Here is a 21,090-nt window from a genome sequence, read left to right as displayed (position 1 = left end):
CGAATTTTGTGAACCTCATAGATTATTTAAAACATTATGTTTTATTTAGGACAGTAATTTAAATTGTTAGAATATTCAAAAATCTTATTTCTCTATAATCAAAAATAATAAATTATCTTTGATATAATTAATCAAGTTAATGCGAATGAACTCCTGGGGCGAATTTTACTTCTCTATTATATCGTATTCTATAGATGCTATTTTTATCGTTGCTATATAGGATGCTCTTTTCTACTGGTACGTTTCGAAATGTGGTTCTGATGTTTTCATGACACTCAACAACTATCTGCTACCATCACGGAAGTTGTCGAGTCGTCTCATCGGATACAGATAACGGCTTTGATTGTGGTAGGCTTCAGCGAGGTTCGTCGTGATTTGGTAGAATGACATCATCCATTGGTTCGTTGAATTCCAAGAAATTTCTGAGAATTTACCTTGTCTTGGTACTGGAATTTTAAAGTCTAATGAACATTCGTTGATACGTAATACATATGTGGCATTATTGTTAATTGTACCGTTATTTGTTAATTAAATTTAGATCTTACATGTGCAATTTTCAATTTGTTAGTGTGTACTATACGTAGATTACCTCCAATTAGTATTTCTATTCGGCAAGATTTCTACAACTTTGTGTGGACTACTATATTGGTTACAAAATTTTCCTATTTTAGACTCTTTCATAAGTTAAATTAAATCTAATGGTTCATAAACTTCTTTAATTTGCAAATTTGAATTTTGTCGTCGTTTTCTATTTAACATTTCATCATGATTTTTAGGACTAGAATTTATTATATCGTTCGTCGATAATTGTTCGACAGGGATTTCAGGTTGTGACGGTGCTTCTTGAGCTTCGGGAGTTGGGATGCGTAGATTATCTTCTCTTTGAAGATAATCAATATTATCGTTTTGATAATCTTGAGAAGACAGATCGACATCGAAAGTTAATGGTTCGCTATTGTGTTCGTCGCGGCCTAAATCATTTTGCGGGATATTTTCGGAGGGAACGTTCTTTACGGCAGACTTTTGAATGTCGTTCGCGCTGAAATTTTCGAGGAACTTTACATCGCGCGCGATTTCTACCCGTTTTGCATCCTTATTTCATATTCGATATCCCTTCGAACATTCGGAATACCCGACGAAAGTCCCCTTTCGCGAAGGTGGTTCAAACTTCCCTTTATTCGGATCGTTATTTAGAAAATAGACGTCGCATCTGAAATCGCGAAAGTGTTTAACGACGGGCAGCTTCCCGTAAAGCCTCTCAAAAGGAGATTTTCTGGCTGTAGCTCTTGACGGACATCGATTACGAATATGATTCGCCGTCGATACGGCTTCTGCCCATTAAGATCGCGGTAGACCGGATTGCGCGATTAGACATCTCGCCGTTTCTACTATCGTCCGATTCTTCCACTCGGCTACCCCGTTTTGCTGTGGATTGTATGCGACCGATAACCTACGTTTAATCACGTTATCGCTTAAGAACTTATCAAACCGCGAATTTATATACTCCTTCCCATTATCCGATTGTAGGAATTTCATCTTGCGACCGGTCTGATTTTATATATAGTTCTTGAATTCTCGGAACGCATCAAATACTTGGTCCTTTGACCTTATAAACCGAACTTCGCACCACCTAGAATAATCGTCAATGAACGTGACGAAATATCTGTTACCTGCGTGTGAGTGCGTTCGCATGGGGCCGCAGACATCGCTGTGAATTATTTCTAAGACTTCCGTCGCACGCTTCGATTGTTCCGCAAACGGCGTTTGCGTCATCTTATTTTCGATACAAATTTCGCAACACAATGTCCGTTTAAAATCTTCAACGTTGCCACTCGGTATGATGCACTTCCGCCTCGCTTCCAGTAGATCCTGTTGATTTAAATGTCCAAGCCGCCTGTGCCATATCTCGAGCTCGTTGTTCCGTTGCGACTTCGCTGCGTCCTCGTCTGCTGCCATGGCCCTGTGTGTGGACCCTTTTTTCGTCACGTAATATAGGCCATTTTTACGAATGGCGGTCAAATTGTTATTGCCTTTACCATCGATGACTTTGGCTTGATCTTTTGTGAAAAGCACTCTGTATCCACGATCCGTTATTTTCCCGACCGATAACAGGTTCGTTCTTAGGTCCGGTACTTGCAGAGCGTCTTCTAGCGTCAAGTTCTTTTCTGAACCCCTTTCATCGATAACTACGCGCAAAGTTCCACTCGCGTTAATGTTTGTCGACGCATTGTTTGCAAGATTTAATTTTCCATGCAGCCTTTTGTCGATATATTCGAAGCTATTTAGATCCTTGCACAGGTGAGGCGTGCTGCCACTATCCGTCGCTCACCCCGTTATTCACTCGTGTTATTTCGCATTTTTGCCCGAATTCCGACGTTGTGTAGAAGGAGATATCGCTGCTAGCACCTTTAGCCGAGTGTCTCGTGTTTCTACCCTTGCGGCACTCGGATGCTATATGGCCGAATTTCCGACATCGAAAACATTTCGGTTTTGAGCGGTCGTCATCGGTATATTTTCCGCAGCTCTGTTATAATTATTTTTCCCATAATTTGGTCTTACACGTCTTCCGGCAACCATAGCGTTAGGCACTGTGTCACACGATTCATTTTTGCGTGCGTCGCTTTCTTCGATGATCTTAATTCGAAGAGTATCGGGAGGTGGCAACTCATCACGCGACTCAATTGCACAGCGTAAAATTTCGAAACTCTGTGGCAAACTATACAGCAACAAAATTGCCAGCAAATCTGCGTTGATATCCACGTCCATTTCGTGTAGTTTGTCGACAGCATCAAAGAATTTCCTGAGGTGTTCGCGAACATCTTCGCCCTCGTTCATGCGCGTAGCTTTACGCGCAGGCCCCCGTGATTGATAGATCTGCTCGAGTTTCCGCCATACCTCGTTCGATGTTCTACAATCCTTTATTTGTTTTAATTCCGACGGATTGATCGACAGTATTATATCAGATTTTGTCTTTTTTTTTTTTTTTAAAGTAAGTTTATTTTTCTCATTTCAGTCATAATATACAGAGAATAATCCTACTTAAAAATACTTTTAACATTAATAATAAAAATTTTGATAGCCATTAGTTATCAATTTGGATAAACTCTATAGCTAGCTATGGTAATATGATATGTTTTAGGCACGTTATTAGGGCGAGAGATTTATATGCTATCAGTCTTGTATCGTTAGTTGTTAGTAAAAGAAAAGGAAGAGTCTTAAAAAAACTTTTACCATCTATCTTAAATATGACTTAGGCTAATTAAAACATAAATAAATAAGGCAGTAGGTGTGGGGTGAGGAGTTGGGATGGGTGGGTTAGGGTTCGGAGGATCTATTTACAAGGGAACTTAAAACTAATGTTGCTGTTAAGCATTTTGCGCTATTTAAGGATTGTATACAGGTCTTAAGACAATCACTGATAATAACTAATGACCTTTGTTTTTCCGGAACTTAGTCTATTTTTTCACTTTTTACGGGTTCTTCTGCGGAGTTCGTCAATGTGCCTGGCGTCGTTAGCTAGCTAGGAGTAATCTTTGTTTAGTCTATCCCTGTCCATTTTGTCCTTGATAGAGAGTGCTGTTGAGTAGTTGGATTGTTATCGTATGTATTTGTTGTCGTCTGGATTGATTTTCTTATTAGCGGAGTGTCTATTCCTATGGTAGATTATGGGTAAGTTATGTTGATCTTGGATTATTCCATTATGGTCACAGAAGAGGAACAGCTCTGGGGGTATGTAACCTGAGCTTAACTTGTTGGGGGTCGTCTCTTCTTCCGTTTTCATTGTGTCTATTATTATTTGATTTTTGGTGTGGCCAATCCTGCTGAAGTAATTTCGGGTGAGTTTTAAGTTGAAGCAGTCTATTCTTGGTATATCAGCTTTTGTGTATATTTTAATGTTACTGATTCTTTTGGTGTAATTTGATTCAGCTGTTCTATATCGGCCGAGGCATGATCTTTCAAATCTTCTTATTTTTTCTATAATTGTTGGCCCGGTGTTCCAGAATATGGGTGCGGCATACGTTAATATGGGTCTAACTAATAGCTGGTAGCAAATAAGTTTGGCTTTGGTGGAAAGATTTTTGTTGTAGAAAAGTCTAGAGTTAGCTTTGAAGGTTCTTCTGGCTTTGTCCAGTTGCGTAATGTGGTGTTTGTTCAGTCTTAGTAGATGATCCAGTTGTACTCCTAGATATTTTACTAGCTTTTTGGGGGGGATTTCAACAGTTTCGTTAGTGTGAATGTTTTTAGCTGTGATTGTTGCTTTTTCTATCTTTACTACGTTTGAGTATTTGATTTGTTTTACCGGTCTGCGGAAGAATATTAGCTCACTTTTGGTGGGATTAATTTTCAAGTTCCAGTTTTTATAGTAGTCAGTGATGTGGTTTAATGTCATTTGTAGTGAGTTTTTGATTTGTCCTACGTCCGTGTCAGCTTTGTAGATTATTAAGTCGTCCGCGTAGGCAATCGAGTGTAGTCTGTCTACGGTGTTGAGTCCGAATTCGTTTATAACTTCGCTATTATAAATGTTGAAGAGTATTGGTGATGTTACTGTTCCTTGTTGTAGGCCTTCTGAGATTTTGAATGTGGTGGTAGACATTTTCGTTCCGTCCCATATGCGGAACGTTTTTCCTTTGGTCATATTTGCTATTAGTAGGATTAGTCCTGCTGGAAATTGGTATTTGTCTAGTTTATGAATTAGCCCATTATGCCAAACTGAATAGAATGCTTTTTCAAGGTCTAGCAATATTGCCCCCACTGTCAGTCCGTTGTGTAGGTAATTGTTGAGGTCAGAAGTTAATTTGTGAATTGCGTGTGTGGTAGAAAGTTTATTCTTAAATCCGAATTGGTTATCTGGTATAATATTGTGTTCAAATGTTCGTAGTGAGACTAATGGGTCTGTAGCTTTGTGGCTCTTCTGGGTTTTTACCCTTTTTTAGTATCGGTAGGATTTTAGCTTGTTTCCATCTGTTTGGGTAATAGGCGTGGTCAATTGCATTATTAAAGAGTATCGTGTATTCTATTATGATGGTTGTCGGTAGATTTTTGATGGCAATTGATGGGATGTTGTCCAGCCCTGACGAAGTCTTATTATTTAGCTTTTTGATAATTTCGCTTACTTCACTGCAAGAAATGAAATGATTGGTTTCTTTATCCAGGTGTACTGGCCTGTATGCTGGGTTAGCGTCTGTGAATGTTGTAAAAGTTGCCTTTGTATCTGTCATTCTTTTTGCTATTTTGCTGTATTTGTCTGTTGTTTCGTCGTATCTTGGTGAATTTATTCTTTCCAGATACTTTCCTATTATCTCGAGTTTAGTAATCGGATCTGTAATGTAAAGTTCGTTGTTGTCGGTCCTGTCTGGTAAAGTTTTCGCTACTTCTTTGTTAAATTCGTTTTTGTTAATATTAAGTCTGAGGTTTTCGATGCTAATGTGTTTTTGTGGTCTCAGTATCCTGTTAATGGTCGGGAAAAATTCATTGGCGTTCTTGAAGTTTATATTTTTAATGATGGAGGCCCAGTATGCGGTTGCAGCTTTAGAGATTTCAATGTGGAGTTTTTTATTGAGTATTTTTATTGTCCGTTTAATTCTGTTTGTCTCTTGTCTGCTGTGCTTGCTCGAGCTTTGGTACCTGATGAAATACAACTTTGATACTAGGAATGACTTTGCCGCGTGTAGTTTTTTTTAGTGTTATTGCTAATGTATTTTTGACAATAATTTGTATTGCTAGGTTTATTTGTTGAGACTATTTCTTTAATTGTTTTTGTGATAAGCAGTTCGAGGTAGCTGATACCTTCGTCTATTTCATTTATCGCGAGATTCCTATTATCCGGTAGTTTATTTTTTAGGTACTTATCGGCCCGTTTGGCGTATTTTCGCCAATTAGTTTTTTTATAGTTGAATGAGTGGGGTTTAGGAGGAGTTGGTGTTATTCCTTGGAACAGTGTGGTTGGTTCTATTGCGAATGTTAGTGCATTATGATCGCTATCGTATGGGTTTGTCCTTATTTTGTTGTTGTTGAGGTTCAGTATTTCTAATCTGCTGTCTGTTATGCAGTAATCCAGGAAAGAGTTTGCTTTGGTGTACGTAGGGTTGGCAGCTGCGTAGATTGTTGTTTAATGTGATATACTGTTGTCGACCTCCCATTGTAGTAATCGTCTGCCCCTGTCATTCGTGTTTGAATCACCCCATTGTGTATTTCTGGCGTTTATGTCGCCGGCTATGATGAAGAAACTGTTTTCGTTGTCCAGATGAAAGTCTTTGTAAAGTTGTTCGAACTCGATTATGAATGTGTTTTTTGTGGATTGTGGGGCGTATATGCTGAAGATGAGTAATGTTTTTTTTGAGTTTACTATTATTTTTATCACTGTGTATTCTATGATTCTATTTTTCTTTGAGTTTGGGTATGGGACCATGGTGTAATTGATGTTGTTTTTTATAACTATTGCAGTACCTCCGCCTCTCGAGTTTGGAGCTCTGTCTGTCCTAATTATGTCGTAGTTGTTTAATTTCAGTTTGTGTTTGTTGTTAAGTTTGGCTTCTGAGATCAGTATAATGTCGTGTTTGTAAGCTTCAATATATTTTTGTAAGTCTAGTCTTTTCTTAATTGTGCACAGTGAATTTACATTTATCGCTGATATTTTGATTGGGTTGCTGGTGGTTGTGTGAGCCATTACTCGATTGACCATTGTGCTAAGTAATCGATTCTCAGTGTATTTTGGGTGATTTTATTATTGAAATCGACTAGTTGCTCTTTGATTTCGTCTAAGCTACTTCTGAATATATCGAGTATTTGGCTTATATTTATGTTGTTGTGGTTATTATTGTCCGTTACTTGAAATTGTGTTCTTTCGTTGCTGTTGGTCAGCATTCTTGGGGGGGGGGGGGTGAGCCTTTCGTTTCTGGTGTGTGTTTCGGGTTGTGCCATATGTTGTGTGTATGGAATTCTATTGTTTTTTGTGATGTTTGCGTATGAAATACTCGGGTCAATTTGTCTGTGAATTTTTTGTGTTTTTTCGAAAGCTTTTCTGTTTTTGTTTTCGTGTTCTTGCTTCTTCATGTTCATTATCATAAACATATATGGGCAGCCCAGGTAAGAGGCCGGGTGCCCATTTTCCCCGCAGTTAGCACATTTTAGCACGTTTTTATTACCTGATTTCTCGATTTTGCATTTTCCCGGTTTATGGCTTTGTGCGCATTTGACGCACCTGTACTCCATGTTGCAGTTAGACCTGGCGTGACCTACTCTTTGGCAGTTTTTGCATTGGAAAATTTTAGGCTTTCTAAGCCTTTCCCATCTTATTGATTGGCTTAGCAGTTTTTTGATTTTGAGTAGCTCCGGATGATTGCTATTTTTGTCTATTTGCACTATAAAATGGTATTTATTGCTATTTGTGCGGTCAAATTGTAGTTTGTTAATTTTGGTTATGCTTATGTTATTGATTTTGAGTTCTAATGCAGCCATTACCTCAGCTTCATTGAAGCCCCCTCGAATGCCCTTAAGGACGAATGATTTGTTTTTAAGATGGCTTGGGGTGAAGGAGTGGAATTGGAGGTTATTTTCCTTCAGGATTTCCATGCTTTTAACCACTTGCGGTGCAAAGAAATTCTCGGTTGCGCGTGCCAGAACAATCGAGCGGGAATCACTTCGCGGCGCGTTCAGCGGGTGAGTTCCAGAAGAGAATATAAAGAGGCAGAAGGATAAAATTACATCTGTATCAATACTAAATTTATTTATTAATAATCTTGTAGGGTGTGATACTTTTCAAAACAACTTGGAATGTGTAACGCTACAAGACATGTTTTACACTCCCATATAGTTTCACTCCGTTTTTTATGTTTAGCGCATACTACGCACCTCCGTTGTGGATTTTTTTTGGCGTTTGTAGGTGGTATATTTCTTGGGAAATGTCCCCATTGCTTCGCTTGTAAGCGACTCGGAGCATTTCCAGCAGACATCCTTCCACGTCTTTGGTAATCAGGAAGACATACTGTTTCTAAAATCTGTTCGGCTACATCGATTCGAAACTTCGAAAAAGAATACTTTTTACATTTTGGTATTTCCATTTTTTTGCAATATAAAATATATGAATTGAGCAGTGCCATATCTGCTACGTAAAAAAATATTTTTTTATAAGTTTTAACGTATTTTCTCATTAATTTAAAAGATGATAAATAACTATCTTGCAGATCCACTCCACCCATACCCTCATTGTACTCCAAAACGATGTTAGGCTTTGTTGTAAGGCTATTATTATTTTTCCACCTCTTTTTTTCCACTTCGATCATCTCAATTTTTGTATGTTTCGTGGACATTACATATATGTCTTTTTTGTCTTTCCATTTTGCAACCAAAATTCCATTACAGGAGCGCGATATCACGTCAGAACGTTTTAGTTTTGCAGCTGCGAGTTCTTTAGGCATATTCTTCCTATTGCATCTCACTGTTCCTGTGGCATTAATTTTTCTAGACTGTAACTTTTGAAATAGGCTTGGCGAAGAATACCAATTGTCCAAAAATAGAGTATGCCCGTAACCAGTTAGTACTGTGGACATAAGCATTGTGACGCTTTCGGAGACACCTACATTCGCATTTCTGTCTAAATCTTGACCAGTGTAGATTTTGAATTTAATGCAATAACCCGACTTGGATTCACATAACTTATAAAATTTCACTCCAAAACGTGCTCTTTTGGACGGATTATACTGTTTGTACGAGATCCGACCCGTGTACTTCATTAGCGACTCATCTAACGAAATGTATTCCGCGGGAGTGCAAATATTTTGAAATTTCTCATTAAAATAATCGATTACACTCCGCACTTTACATAAACGATCGTCATTATCGTTTACAACTTCGTTATCAGTAAAGTGCAAAAAGCGTGAAATTTGTGCAAATCTCCAATAGGGCATTGTTTTTCGAAATATTGGTGTCTCGATTACGCTTCTTTTAGACCAATATGACTGCACAGTAGATTTTTTGACTTGGGACATCAAAATGCACAAAGCAAAATACGCATGTACTTCATCTATATTGGTGTCCCACCAAATGTCTTCAAATTTTCGTAATTTGCGGTTTTCATTTTGTAGTGTTTGACTGGCGTAACGATTAATTTCTGTCACAATAATTTTCCAAAAGTCTTCTGCTAATACTTCTCTTGTCATTTGTAAAGCTGTGACATTTTGCCCAACAAGAATATGTATTCTAGATATTCTTGAATATTCCCATACTTGCGTTATATTTTCCGCGTCTTTCCAAATCCATTCCTGGGATGAAACATTCCTTTCTCTATTCTCATTCTGAACATCTTCCTCGTCGTCAGATATAATTCTACGCCGATTCCGACGTGGAAAAACAATTTGTTCTAAATCACTGTCAGATTCTACATTGTCTTGTCTTTTCCGTTTATTTATAGAAATAACATCACTGGCTTCGCTATCACTTTCCATTTTACAGTCTGGGGTCAATACTAATAACTTTACACGATGAAGAGCAAGCAGAAACTGTGCCTCGGTAAAGAATTTTATTGAACAGTGGACATGCCACGCACGTCATTTATCTTTCTGTAACAATAGCCCAACGACGTGCGTAACACGTCGCTGGCGTTCCGGTAACAAAAGCATGTTGACGTGCGTGGCACGTCTTTCCACCACAAGTGGTTAAAGTGAGCAGACTCATCACTGGCGTTGAGCCTCACAGTATCTTCGTCTAGTTGTTTTACCATAAATGACTCTGTGTTAAGTTTATTTTCTGAAATCAATGCTATTATAGCTTTTATCTTTGATTTTGTTATATATATTGGTGGCATTCTGCCCTTCCCTTTTGGTGTGGTGACATTTTCGGGAGTCCCCTGCGTTTCTTTGTTCTCAGCGCACTCTGCCGCGAGGAGATTGTAAAGGGTGTCCCAAAATTCACGCAAGAAATAATTTTGATAGAAAACACAGGTTTATAATTAAAAATTGTAAATTTTTTATTGATTTATATAGTATACAGGGTTATGTATGGAATAGCATATCGGGTAAATGGCCTCCACGACTTTGCTGGCACATACGCACTCTTTTGTTGAAATTTTCCATGATTGTTTTGCATAAATGTGGCTGAATTTCGTTGATACAGCGCTCAATTTCCTCCTTCAAGGCGTGGGTGGTCGTGGGCTTGTTGACATAAACCTTAGACTTCAAAAAACCCCAAAGAAAAAGATCCAACGGCGTTAAATCGCATGATCTGGGCGGCCAATTCTGATCACCAAAACGGGAAATTACACGACCAGGAAATGACTCATGCAGTAATTGAATTGTTTCTCGGGCTGTATGGCATGTTGCACCGTCTTGTTGAAACCACATGCCGTCCACATCCATGTCTTGCAATTTTGGCACAAAAAACTGCATTATCATGTCGCGATAGCGAGCACCATTAACCGTTATTGTCTGACCAGCTGCATTTTCGAAGAAGAATGGTCCGATGATGCCTCCAACCCAAAATCCGCACCAAACAGTGACACGTTGTGGATGCATTTGTTTCTCAACAATCACTTGTGGATTTTCTGAACCCCAAATGCGACAATATTGTCGATTAACAAAGCCATCCAGATGAAAATGAGCCTCATCGCTGAAGATGATTTTGTTCGAAAAATCAGCATCCACTTTTTGTTGTTCCATAATCCATTCAACGAACTCTCTTCGCTGTGCGTGGTCAGTAGGCTTCAGTTCTTGAGTCAATTGAACTTTGTAAGCATGAAGATGCAATTCTTGACCACGGCGCCGAATTGATGTTCCTGGACTCTCAGCAACACTCTCTCGAACTGCTTCAATGTTTTGTGTTGAACGACTTGTTGAAGGACGGCCAGACTGTTTAACCCTTTCGCGGCGGAGCGCTCTGAAATGAGTTGCGCTCTAAGCAGCCGATGCCAGATCGACCGCGCGGACAAAATACGCGAGTCGTTCCGAACGCGGTGTGCGGAGCTGATTTTGCTGGTCATTTCTCTAACGCGGCTGGCCGGCACGCCGATCAAACAATAATATTAATAATAATAACAATTTTAGTAATGTTTAACAATCTTTAATAATCTTAGATAATTTTTAATAATATTTCTTTGTGTGGTACAATCTAAAGCAGGGTTCAATACATAAACCAACTTTACAGTCTTTACATTCAAATCGTGTTTCGGTTCGCTTTTTGTGTTTGCTGCAAACCACACATTTCCGCCGACCGTTCTGCCGCTTTCCTGTGGGATTGATATATTTGGATGGAAAATGTGTTTGAACCAAACGTAACAGATTATCTTTGGATGCAGTTTGGCCTCCAGACTTATTGTTACATATATTTTTATTTGAATATTTGAGTAGAATTTCTCTAATGAGACGTAAATGAAATTTCGCAAATGTTATATTCTGTTTTGACGTAATTTTGTAAAGTATGTAAGTATTGTAAATCGAAAGGTCCACCATATGGGAAAATAATTTCTTATACCATTTTAGAGTTTTACGAATAGTATTAATGGAATTTAAAATCATATCCGTTTTATCAACTGCTCCCATAACGCGATTATAGTCTACTACGACAGTTGGTTTTAGAATTGGTCTTCCCGTTTTAATATCATTTCTTTTTGTTTCTGTATACTCAGCAGAATGATAACTTGATAACATTAGCACTTTTCTTTTGTCCATCCATTTTAGTGCTAATAATTTATCCGTAGATTGAAATGCAACTTCGCCTTTGCATAATTTATTGGATATATTAGGCATTCCACGTCTGGTTTTCTTCACGGTTCCAAATGCATGTGTCCTATTGTGATGTAAGAGAGAAAATAATGCCGGGCTTGAATACCAGTTATCGGTGACCAAAACATGACCCTTATTTAGATACGGTTCCATCAACGTCATGACAATATTTCCTGATTTTCAAATTTCTGCTAAATTATTGTTTGTTATATCCGTGCGCGCTCCACAATAGACAATAAAATCTTGGATATATCCAGTATAACAGTCACAAATAACATACGACTTGATGCCAAATCTGTTTCGTTTCGAAGGTATATACTGCTTGAAGAAACATCGTCCTTTGAAAAGCAGCAAGCTTTCGTCGATGCATAAATACTTGTACGGCTAAAATGCTCGTGAAAAAGAATTTCGCAGTCTGTCGATGATGCTCCGAATTTTTATTAGCACGTCTTGATTTGTTGTTTTATTGTTATCATGAAAGTGCAGCATTTGTAATAGAGATTTATACCTGTCTTTTGTCATTATTCTTGGAAAATTTTCCGTTCGTAATAACTCGTCGGTTGAACAATATTCTTCTATTGATACTTTTCTTACTCTTGACATTAACATCGACACAACAAAAAATCGATACATTTCGGTAACTGTTGTATTTTTCCATGCCAACAATCGTGAGTGCCTACTGCGTACAGTTTTCGTAGTATAATAAGCATTGCTTTCTCTTACAATATGTTCAACCATATTTTCGGAAAGCCAAATTTTGTGCGCTCCAAAGGAATTGCCGCGGATCGATGTCTGGTAATTCCTCAATGTTCTCAGAATCAGATTCCGAACTACTTGGCATTAGGCGCTTTTTATTATATGCATTTGGAATTCTACCTTTGTATCCAATTTCTCTAAACATTTCAGACAGGTCAGAATCCGATGAAAATTCCATATCATCGTAGCTCATATTCGTCGTCCATTTATCCATGATTAGGGCAAACTTTGTGGATAATTATATTTGATTATGTAAAAAAAATCTTTGCACAAGAAGCGTATGCTGCTAGCACGTCAAAAACAAACGACTTAATGGACATTATTGGGCAGTTGTTGATAACAAACGAACGGTGCTTTCTTTCGAAGAGAGCGGCTCCGGATGGGCACCATCTGGCGCTGTTCGTTCGCAGCGGGTAAATTTGCCTGAGCGCCATCAGGCGCTGTTCGCTGAGAGTGAGCATCTATAGATGAGCGCCTAAAGGCGCTGTTCGCCGCGAAAGGGTTAAATCTGGGGCCGAAGTTGACGCCTAGGTATCTGACGGTCTTCTCCATTGCTATTGATCCATTCCCGATCTTGATCGTGGGAGGGCGCCTGATGTCAAGGAGTCCCTTGAGAAGGATCATTTCCGTTTTAGAGTCCGACAGATGCAGCTTGTGTTGCTTGCACCAGTCGGCTATGGTCTTCGTGGTAGCATTGCCTCTGACCTCGAGTTCCCTCCTGGAGTCGCCAGGGATCAGGACCAGGAGGTCGTCGGCATATGCTATGGTAATTATGTTGCAGCGAGCCAGAGTGTTTAGAAAACCGTCAAGCACCAGGTTCCAAAACCTCGGTCCCAGGACTGAGCCATGCGGGCAACCCTTTGTCACCCCTTTTTCTGCAATGTTATTATTGTTCTTGATCTGCACAGACCTCCCCGAGAGATAACTCTGGATAAGCCTGTACAGATTCGCCGGACAGTTGCGCTTCTTCAGGTTGTCCAGGGTTGAGGGCCACCAGACATTGTCGAATGCGCCAGCTATGTCGAATAGTATTCCAATCACGTATCTCTCTCGGCTTTATGAAGTGATCCGCCTGACTCTCACAATTGCTTCCTCCGTGGATCTGGCTGGACGGAAGCCGAATTGCTGGTCAGAGGTATGTGGGTGATTCTCAAAGATGCCTTTTAGTCTTCCTGCTATTAGCCTCTCCAGAACCTTGCTAAGGACCGGGAGGAGGCATACAGACCTGTAGGATTTGGGGTTGGCGGGGTCCTTTTCTTCGTTCTTCAGAAGAACTTTGACGTCCCTCCGCTTCCACCTTACCGGAAATGTCGCCGATGAGAGACACGTGTTGTACATATGTGTGATTTTCGCGTGTAGTATGGGCAAGGCCCTTTGTACTACTTCCGGTTCCATTGCGTCAATGCCTGGGGCCTTCCCCCTTTTCAGTTTCCGGATGGCCGTGTCGATCTCTGAAATGGTGAATGGAGTGGTGTCAGTAGTGTTGGGCGATTCGAAAACGGTGGACCGAAGTCGCCTGTGCTGTTGCGACTCAGTGCTCGTTTCATCATCAGGTACGAGGCTGCTCAGAAGCAGCGCAGCAGTGTCTTGCCATGTCATTGTGTGTGTGTGTGCTGTTGTCTGTGAGGTTGTTGCAAGCTTTAGCGGCGTGGACTTTCCTGGTTTGTAGTCTATAGACTACTCCCCAGGGGTCTTTATTCCCCTCAGTTGTCACAACGGAGAGGAGACAGATCGGTCGGTAGGACTTCGGGGCCTTCACGTCCTTGCCCTCTCCCTTCAGGAGCATTCTGAGGGAGCCCACCTTCCTTGTGGGGGGAAAGACGCCCCAACGAAGGCACCCGTTGAATAGACGAACTAGCTGTCCTAACATTACTTTCGCGGCGGCCTTCAGCGCTCGGACCTCGATGAGGTCCGGTCCTGGTGCCTTGTCATTTCCGAATGTATGGATCGCATCCACGACCTCGTCCGGTGAAAACGGAGAGGCGTCCGCGGTGTTTGGCGCGATTCGCACGTTCTCCCTAATCTCTCGCTGCGCGGGCGTGTCGTCTTCCGGCCGGTCGTCCGGGACGTGTGCTTCCAGAAGTTTGTTGGCTGTCTCTATCGCGCTCGTGGTATTGTCGTTGACTCGCCGGACGGTGCTGAGCACCCTCTCGACACGGAGCTTGTTCGCTTGCAGCTTGTACACGAAGCCCCAAGGATCCGTGTTCCCGTACGACGATACAAAGTTTCGCCAACTCTCGAGTTTCGCCCTCTTCACCTCTCTGCTGTAGTTCCGCAACGAAGTGCGGTACTCCAGCAGTTTTTGGAGGCGTGAGGACTCATCTCTTTCCTTCTGGAAGGCACGTCTCTGTCGGTAGACAGCCTTCTTCATGACCGTAAGCCCTTTCGTCCACCACGGATTGGACTTCCTGAATCTACGCTTTCTCGGCATTGACGCGGTGCAGGCATCTGTAATGATGTCTGTGAGCGTTTCTGCCATTCCTATTGTTTCCTCCGCTGACTCCAGGCTCAGGGCTTCGAGCCTCGATCGTGAAAGATCGGACAGGATCTCGGAGAATCGTTCCCAGTCGGCCCGACGAGTGTCGAACCGAGAGTTCGCGACACCGCGAACGCTACGAATCTATTCTCAACTGAGGTTTCGAGTAACCTCAGGAGACCGTCGAACATAAGGTTCCAGCACGCGGGGCCGAGGACGGAAACTTGCGGGCATCCTCTTGTCGCGCGCTTGGAGATCCTTTCTGTTCCTACCGTGAGACTGACCTTAGGGTCCTCGAAGTAATTGGAGATTACCTCGAAGACGTTGCGCGGACAGTCTCGATCCCTAAGACTACCTAACACTAGGGGCCACCAGACATTGTCGAAGGCTCCGGAAATGTCGAAGAGTAGTGCGATCACATGCCGATGTTCGGTGTCATCGACCATGCGGCGCAACTCGACAATTGCATCTTCAGTCGACTTTCCGCGCGTAAACCCGTACTGTCTGCTGGAGATGCGTCCCGTCGCCATCGCCGTCTGCTCTAGTCTGCTCTTAAGGAGCTTTTCACATGTTTTCCCGATCACGGAGAGGAGGCATATCGGTCGGTAGGACTTTGGGTCCTTCTCGTCCTTTCCTTCGCCTTTCAGGAGGATTCTCAGAAAGCCCACCTTCCAGGCGGAGGGGAAGGCGCCCCATCGAAGGCACCCATTGAATAATCGCGCGAGTTCCCCGAGGATTGTTTTCGCGGTGACCTTCAAGACTTGTACCTCAATGAGGTCCGGTCCTGGCGCCTTTTTGTTACCGAAGGAACGAATCGCTCCGGCCACCTCCCATAAGGAGAAGGGCGGGGCGTCGGCGGTATTCGGGGCGATTCGCGCCTCTTTCCGGAGAACCCTTTGTGTCGGCGAGTCGAGTTCAGGTCGGTTGTCAGGGACGTGTGCTTCCAGAAGCTCGCTGGCGGTTTCTAAAGCACCGGTGGTACTTTTATTGTTGCGCCGGAGTGTGCTTATTACTTTCTCTACACGGAGTTTATTCGCCTGAAGCTTGTATACGATGCCCCAGGGTTCCGTGTTCCCGTTCTACGTCACGAAATTTTGCCAGCTTTCCTGTTTCGCCCTCTTCACCTCCCTGCTGTAGTTCCGCAACGAAGTACGGTACTCCTGCAGTTTTTGGAGGCAGGAGGGTTCGTCTATCGTCTTCTGGAAGGCACGCCTCTGCCTGTACACGGCCTTTTTTAGCTTAGTTAGCTCTTTTGTCCACCACGGGTTGGACTTCCTAAATTTCCTTTTTCTAGGCATTGACGCGGTGCAGGCGTCAGTGATGACGGCTGTGAGCGTCTCTGCCATTCTACCTACATCTTCCACCGACCCCAAACTCAGGACTTCGAGCCTCGACCGTGAGTGATCGGACAGGGCCACCGAGAACCGCTCCCAATCCGCTCGACGAGTGTCGAACCGAGAGTTCGCTGCTCCCTGATTTCCCGTCCCGGCCCTAGGTGCCCGCAGCCGGATGTCGATGGCGTTATGATCGCTAGTCGCCCATTCGCTTCTTATTCTCCATTCTCTGATATATGGGGCCATGGAGGGGGATGCCAAGGTAACGTCGATGTATGACGATCCTTTTGGCGTCCAGAAGGTGGGTGGTTGACTAGCGTCGCTAGCTACAGTTAATCTAAACGCGGAGACTAATCTTTCTAACTGCGCTCCCCTCTCGTCTGTGCTGTGCGGGCTCCAGAGCGAGGATTGCGCGTTCGCGTCGACTGAAATTATTATTCTCTTCCCCCTCAATGCCAGGAGTACCGTCTCCAAATGCTTGAGGTGCTTCTCTATCTCATCTTGTTGTTGGAAATAATAAGACACCGCGTAGAAGGAGAAGCCGGGGGCCAGCACTTCCGCACATGCGCAGTGCGGATTACTGAGCTGCGAGATAAAAGTGACCTCAAAGTGAGGGTTGGGGATGGCGACAGCGGCCCATGGGGAGTTGGTTTTCACCGTCGCCACCCTCACTCCGGTCCCTAATCCGTTTACCCTTTATTCTGCGCCTTGTCTGCTGACGTGTAGTTCCTGCAGGAGCAGGACGTCCAGCCGCTTTTGCGCTATAAGTTCCCTAACTTCGCCCGTTACTACAGCTGAACGTCGTATGTTCAGCTGTAGGATCCTAACTCCCGTGGTTACATTCGCGATCGCGGGGCCGCGGTTTCTCGTTGGGGCTGGGGGGACGCGGGGGTTGGTTTTCCTAATATTCCCTATATTCACAGCGTCGCACCTTACGAGGTGGACGCGGACGGCGCGAAGACCGATCCCGTCCAATTGTTTATCCGAATCTACTCCTGTTGCATTGCCTAGGTCGTTACCGATGTCCCTCCTAATCCTAGCGGTTAATTCCGACGGGAGTCCCTGTGTCCGAGGCCCTAGCTTTGTATTTTGTGTCTGGCATTAATGGTTTTTTGAAAAATAACTTCCCGCCTTCGTCCTTTCTCGTTCGTTTTCCGTTCTCATGTCCGTCTGAATAGCATTGGTTCCCGTTACTTTGCTCTTCCTCTTTTGTCTTTTGTCTTTCGCTCCTTTTATCTTTTGTCTTTCGCTCCCTTGGGCTCTTCCGACCTTTCGAACCCTTTGTTTTCTTCTGGGTGTTATTACCCAGTCGGGGCACTACTCCCCTTTTGTTTGGGTGTTACTTCCCTTTTTTTTCTTTTATGGGCTCCACCCTGCCCATGGGCTCCCTCAGGCCCGATATCACCTGGCCTAGGCCCTACAAACACTTTTGGCTCTGGAAGGTGAGGTTGCCGACCCTCAAGCGTAGACACACAGTCAGGCCCCAGTCCTTTCGCAGCGGCAGCATTGGTTTCCCCGAAGTAGTAGCTAGAAGGTGGAATATTCCTTTTTTTTTGTTTGCTACGTCCTTCGGGGTACTCATAGCAGGAACCACGGGGAGGTCGCTGCTTGTTAGCCATGCGCCTCTAACCCATTAACGCCCAAAATGAAACTGCAGTATATTTTTCTATTGTTTTTCTATTTATTAGTCCATAAGGGATAAACTATGCTATATAAGAAGATAAAATGAAAAAAATATATTTACATATCAAGTTTTAGGGGTGTACTCAGCCGTGTACAATGGGCGCTTTAGGAGTGAAATTGTTTGAAACAAGGTCGTTCAACACATAGCGTTTTCAAACATATTTCGCAACGCCAGCGAATTCTTTGGTGACAGATAACACATCGCAATGGGTTTTCCATCCGTTCAGGATTATGACCATTATTGTTCCGACCCCCTAGTGCCGCTGAGGATGACGGACGGATCTTAGTTTTCGTTGCACGTAAATAAGTCCGTGCAATAATTCGTCTGAAAGATAACTGGTCCATGTAAGTTATCTCTTGTTTAGTTTTACTGAGCAAAACATGTAGTCGCCAAGCATTTGATATCGCCATATCTAACAAATAGGTAAATATAACCCACCACCACTTTTTTCCTTTTATTGAAATCCGATAAAGGCTGATAGACTGATCCATTTGGTCAACTCCACCCATTCCTTTATTATAGTTGACAAACATTTTAGGTATATTTACGTCAACCTTTTGCTTTCTGATGTTACACCATCGTTTGACTTTGCCCAGAGGCTCTATGTCATCAAAATTAGTTCCCATTGTAACGACATTATTGTCTTTCCAACGTACCATAGTTATCTCATTCTTTGTATCAAAACTATAATCATATTCCGCCCTAGGCTTCTTCTTCATATTTTTTACTGTGATCAGGGGACATTTCTTCGTCCGATTCTCTCGAACGGTTCCAGTACTTCTAAAACCTAGTCTACCCAAATCGAGCAACAATTGATGATTGGTAAAAAAATTATCGAAATATACGATATGCTCTTTAGGAACTACAGGCATTTTAGCCAATAAAGATTTCACGACTCTCGCACCAAGGGTATCATTAGAAGGTTCTGTGGATTTTCCACAATAAACATCAAACGCGTAGCAACAACCATCTGAACCTGTCGCAGCCCAATTGCGATAACCAAATCTTACAGGCTTTCCTTGTATAAATTGTTTTGATGGATGACGCCCAAAATATTTGATCATGGACTCGTCCACAGACAAGCTTTCATGAAATACACCCCACTGACTAGAGTTTCGCTGAATCAAATCGCATAATGATCTGAGTTTGATCATTTTATCTTTCGAACCATCTATTAGACCGTTATCCACAAAATGAAGATTTCTTTTTATCTCCAAAAACCTATTGCGTGACATACAATTAGCAATCAATGGAACACCAAGGTCTTCATCCAAACTCCAGTAAGCACGTTCAGATGGCAATTTATGGTAACCGGTCAGTATCAGTACACCAAAAAATTTTTTCAAACATGCACTATCAAGTTCAAAACCATGCCTATTATTTTGATTAGCGTACAAGACACTGTTAGTTGTTATCAAATCCATTACGTCCTGATCAAATATTTTTTCAAACAACATTACGGGATTGCAGTCTGCTAAGCTTTCAACAACGTATTTTTGTCTCTTTTGTATGATATCGGTAATTTCATAAGATGAACTATAGGTTGGCTGAGTTTTCCTCCATACAGGTAAATGTACATCACATTTTTTGGCACGTTTTGCAGGAATAGGTCTTAGCGGCTCATCATCACTGTCGCTCAATTCCGAAACATCGTAGTCAGGATGACGCCGACCTACCTCAATAGTCCCTGGAACGTCCATAGGGAATCTTGAAGCCGCCAAATTATCTTCATTACCTTCTTCCTCATCACTCACCACAGCCGGATCTGGTGGCACTAATACCATATCGTACTCTTCATCATTGCTTTCATCAGCCATAATTGATTCCAAGGCTTCCTCCAGTCTCTTATAGCTGGTAAATACGTTCCGATTGGCCATTTCAACTTATAAGTAATACTGTAAACAAAACGAAATTTTAGTACGAATCTGCCCGCTGTACCCGCCTGTGTACAGCAAATGAAACAAACCCTACTTTACAAGTTTTGTAATAACCTTTAATTCTTATGTTATTATTACCAACACAAATAAATAGACTCCATAAAACTAAAAAAAGAAGTTGAAATATTTCACTATTTTTGATAAAAACCAACAAAATAATCTTACCTTGTATGTCGTGTCTGGACTCCGTATTTTATTACACAATAAGTGAAATTTGTTTTCGCGACACCGCCTATTTTTATTTATTATATGGTAACTAGTGTCATCTAGATTTGTAATTTCTAACTACTTTCAACACTTACCACAGATAAAATACATAATTTATCGATTAAGTAGTTGTACCTGTGCAGGTACAGAGGGCGGTAATGGGCTAATCCGGCCGACACAATCCTGCACTTTTTGGCGTTCGTAATCGGCCCAGAAAAGAGATAGCACCTCAGGCGGTCGCCGACTGGTCGCACCCGCCTGAGAGATACATTAGCAACTCCCGCCAGTAGATAGGGACATTTAATTGTCTACTTTTATTTCGAGCGATAAGGCTTACTCCGGTTCAGGCCATACCGAAGCTGCCGAATGCAGCTTATACTGGCGAAGTAGATAGGGACATCTAATGTCTACAGTAATTGAGCAACAGGGCCGAGGCCGGCTCTGGCCGGGCGAAGCAGCGCTTGCTTATGCCAGTCGATGTTATGCAGCTGAAACCACTGCGAAGGGAGAGGTCCGCATCCGGAAACTGCGAACGTCGTGCTCGGAAAAACCCCTTCCTCACCATTTACGGTTCATCGGAGAGGAAGATCGTCCCACAAAGGGGGTAACTCACTTAGCCATTCCCCCGGCGGCTCGGCCCCGAGGGGGGTCGAGTCGCCGGGAGAATGTTTCCAGCGGGGGCCATGTGGAGGCGGAGTTACCAGCGTAACGCTCGATCTCTTACAGGTTCTCCATTTGAGAGATTTGCGGCGGCCGTCGTCGCGACTCGCTGGGGAGCGGCTCGCGAGGACATTCTCCGCGGGTTACCCCGGAACACCGTTGTCTAGGACATTAAGTCTCTAGTGATTTAACGTGCAGCTCCTGCCCAAAGGCTTATCCACACGGCCCCCGGGCGCGGGATTGGGATATCGCCCAATCAGCGGGTCCTCGAGGGACTACCGGTATACTCCCAAGATGTAGGTCCTGTGAGCAGACAACCGGT

General features: G+C 42.6%; 1 long non-coding RNA gene across 1 annotated transcript in view; it reads left to right on the top strand.

Annotated features, from left to right (window-relative positions):
• The window catches only part of LOC143260134 (uncharacterized), a 32,665-nt gene extending 12,568 nt beyond the window's left edge, over positions 1-20,097 (top strand). Inside the window, exon 3 of the long non-coding RNA XR_013034242.1 lies at positions 19,568-20,097. This is a non-coding gene — a long non-coding RNA (uncharacterized LOC143260134). The remainder of the gene's footprint in view (positions 1-19,567) is intronic.
• Positions 20,098-21,090: the final 993 nt, after the last annotated feature.

Source organism: Megalopta genalis, chromosome 10, assembly GCF_051020955.1.
Source record: "Megalopta genalis isolate 19385.01 chromosome 10, iyMegGena1_principal, whole genome shotgun sequence".
Classification (NCBI taxonomy): Eukaryota; Metazoa; Arthropoda; class Insecta; order Hymenoptera; family Halictidae; genus Megalopta; species Megalopta genalis.
This window is presented reverse-complemented; position numbering and strand designations above follow the sequence as displayed.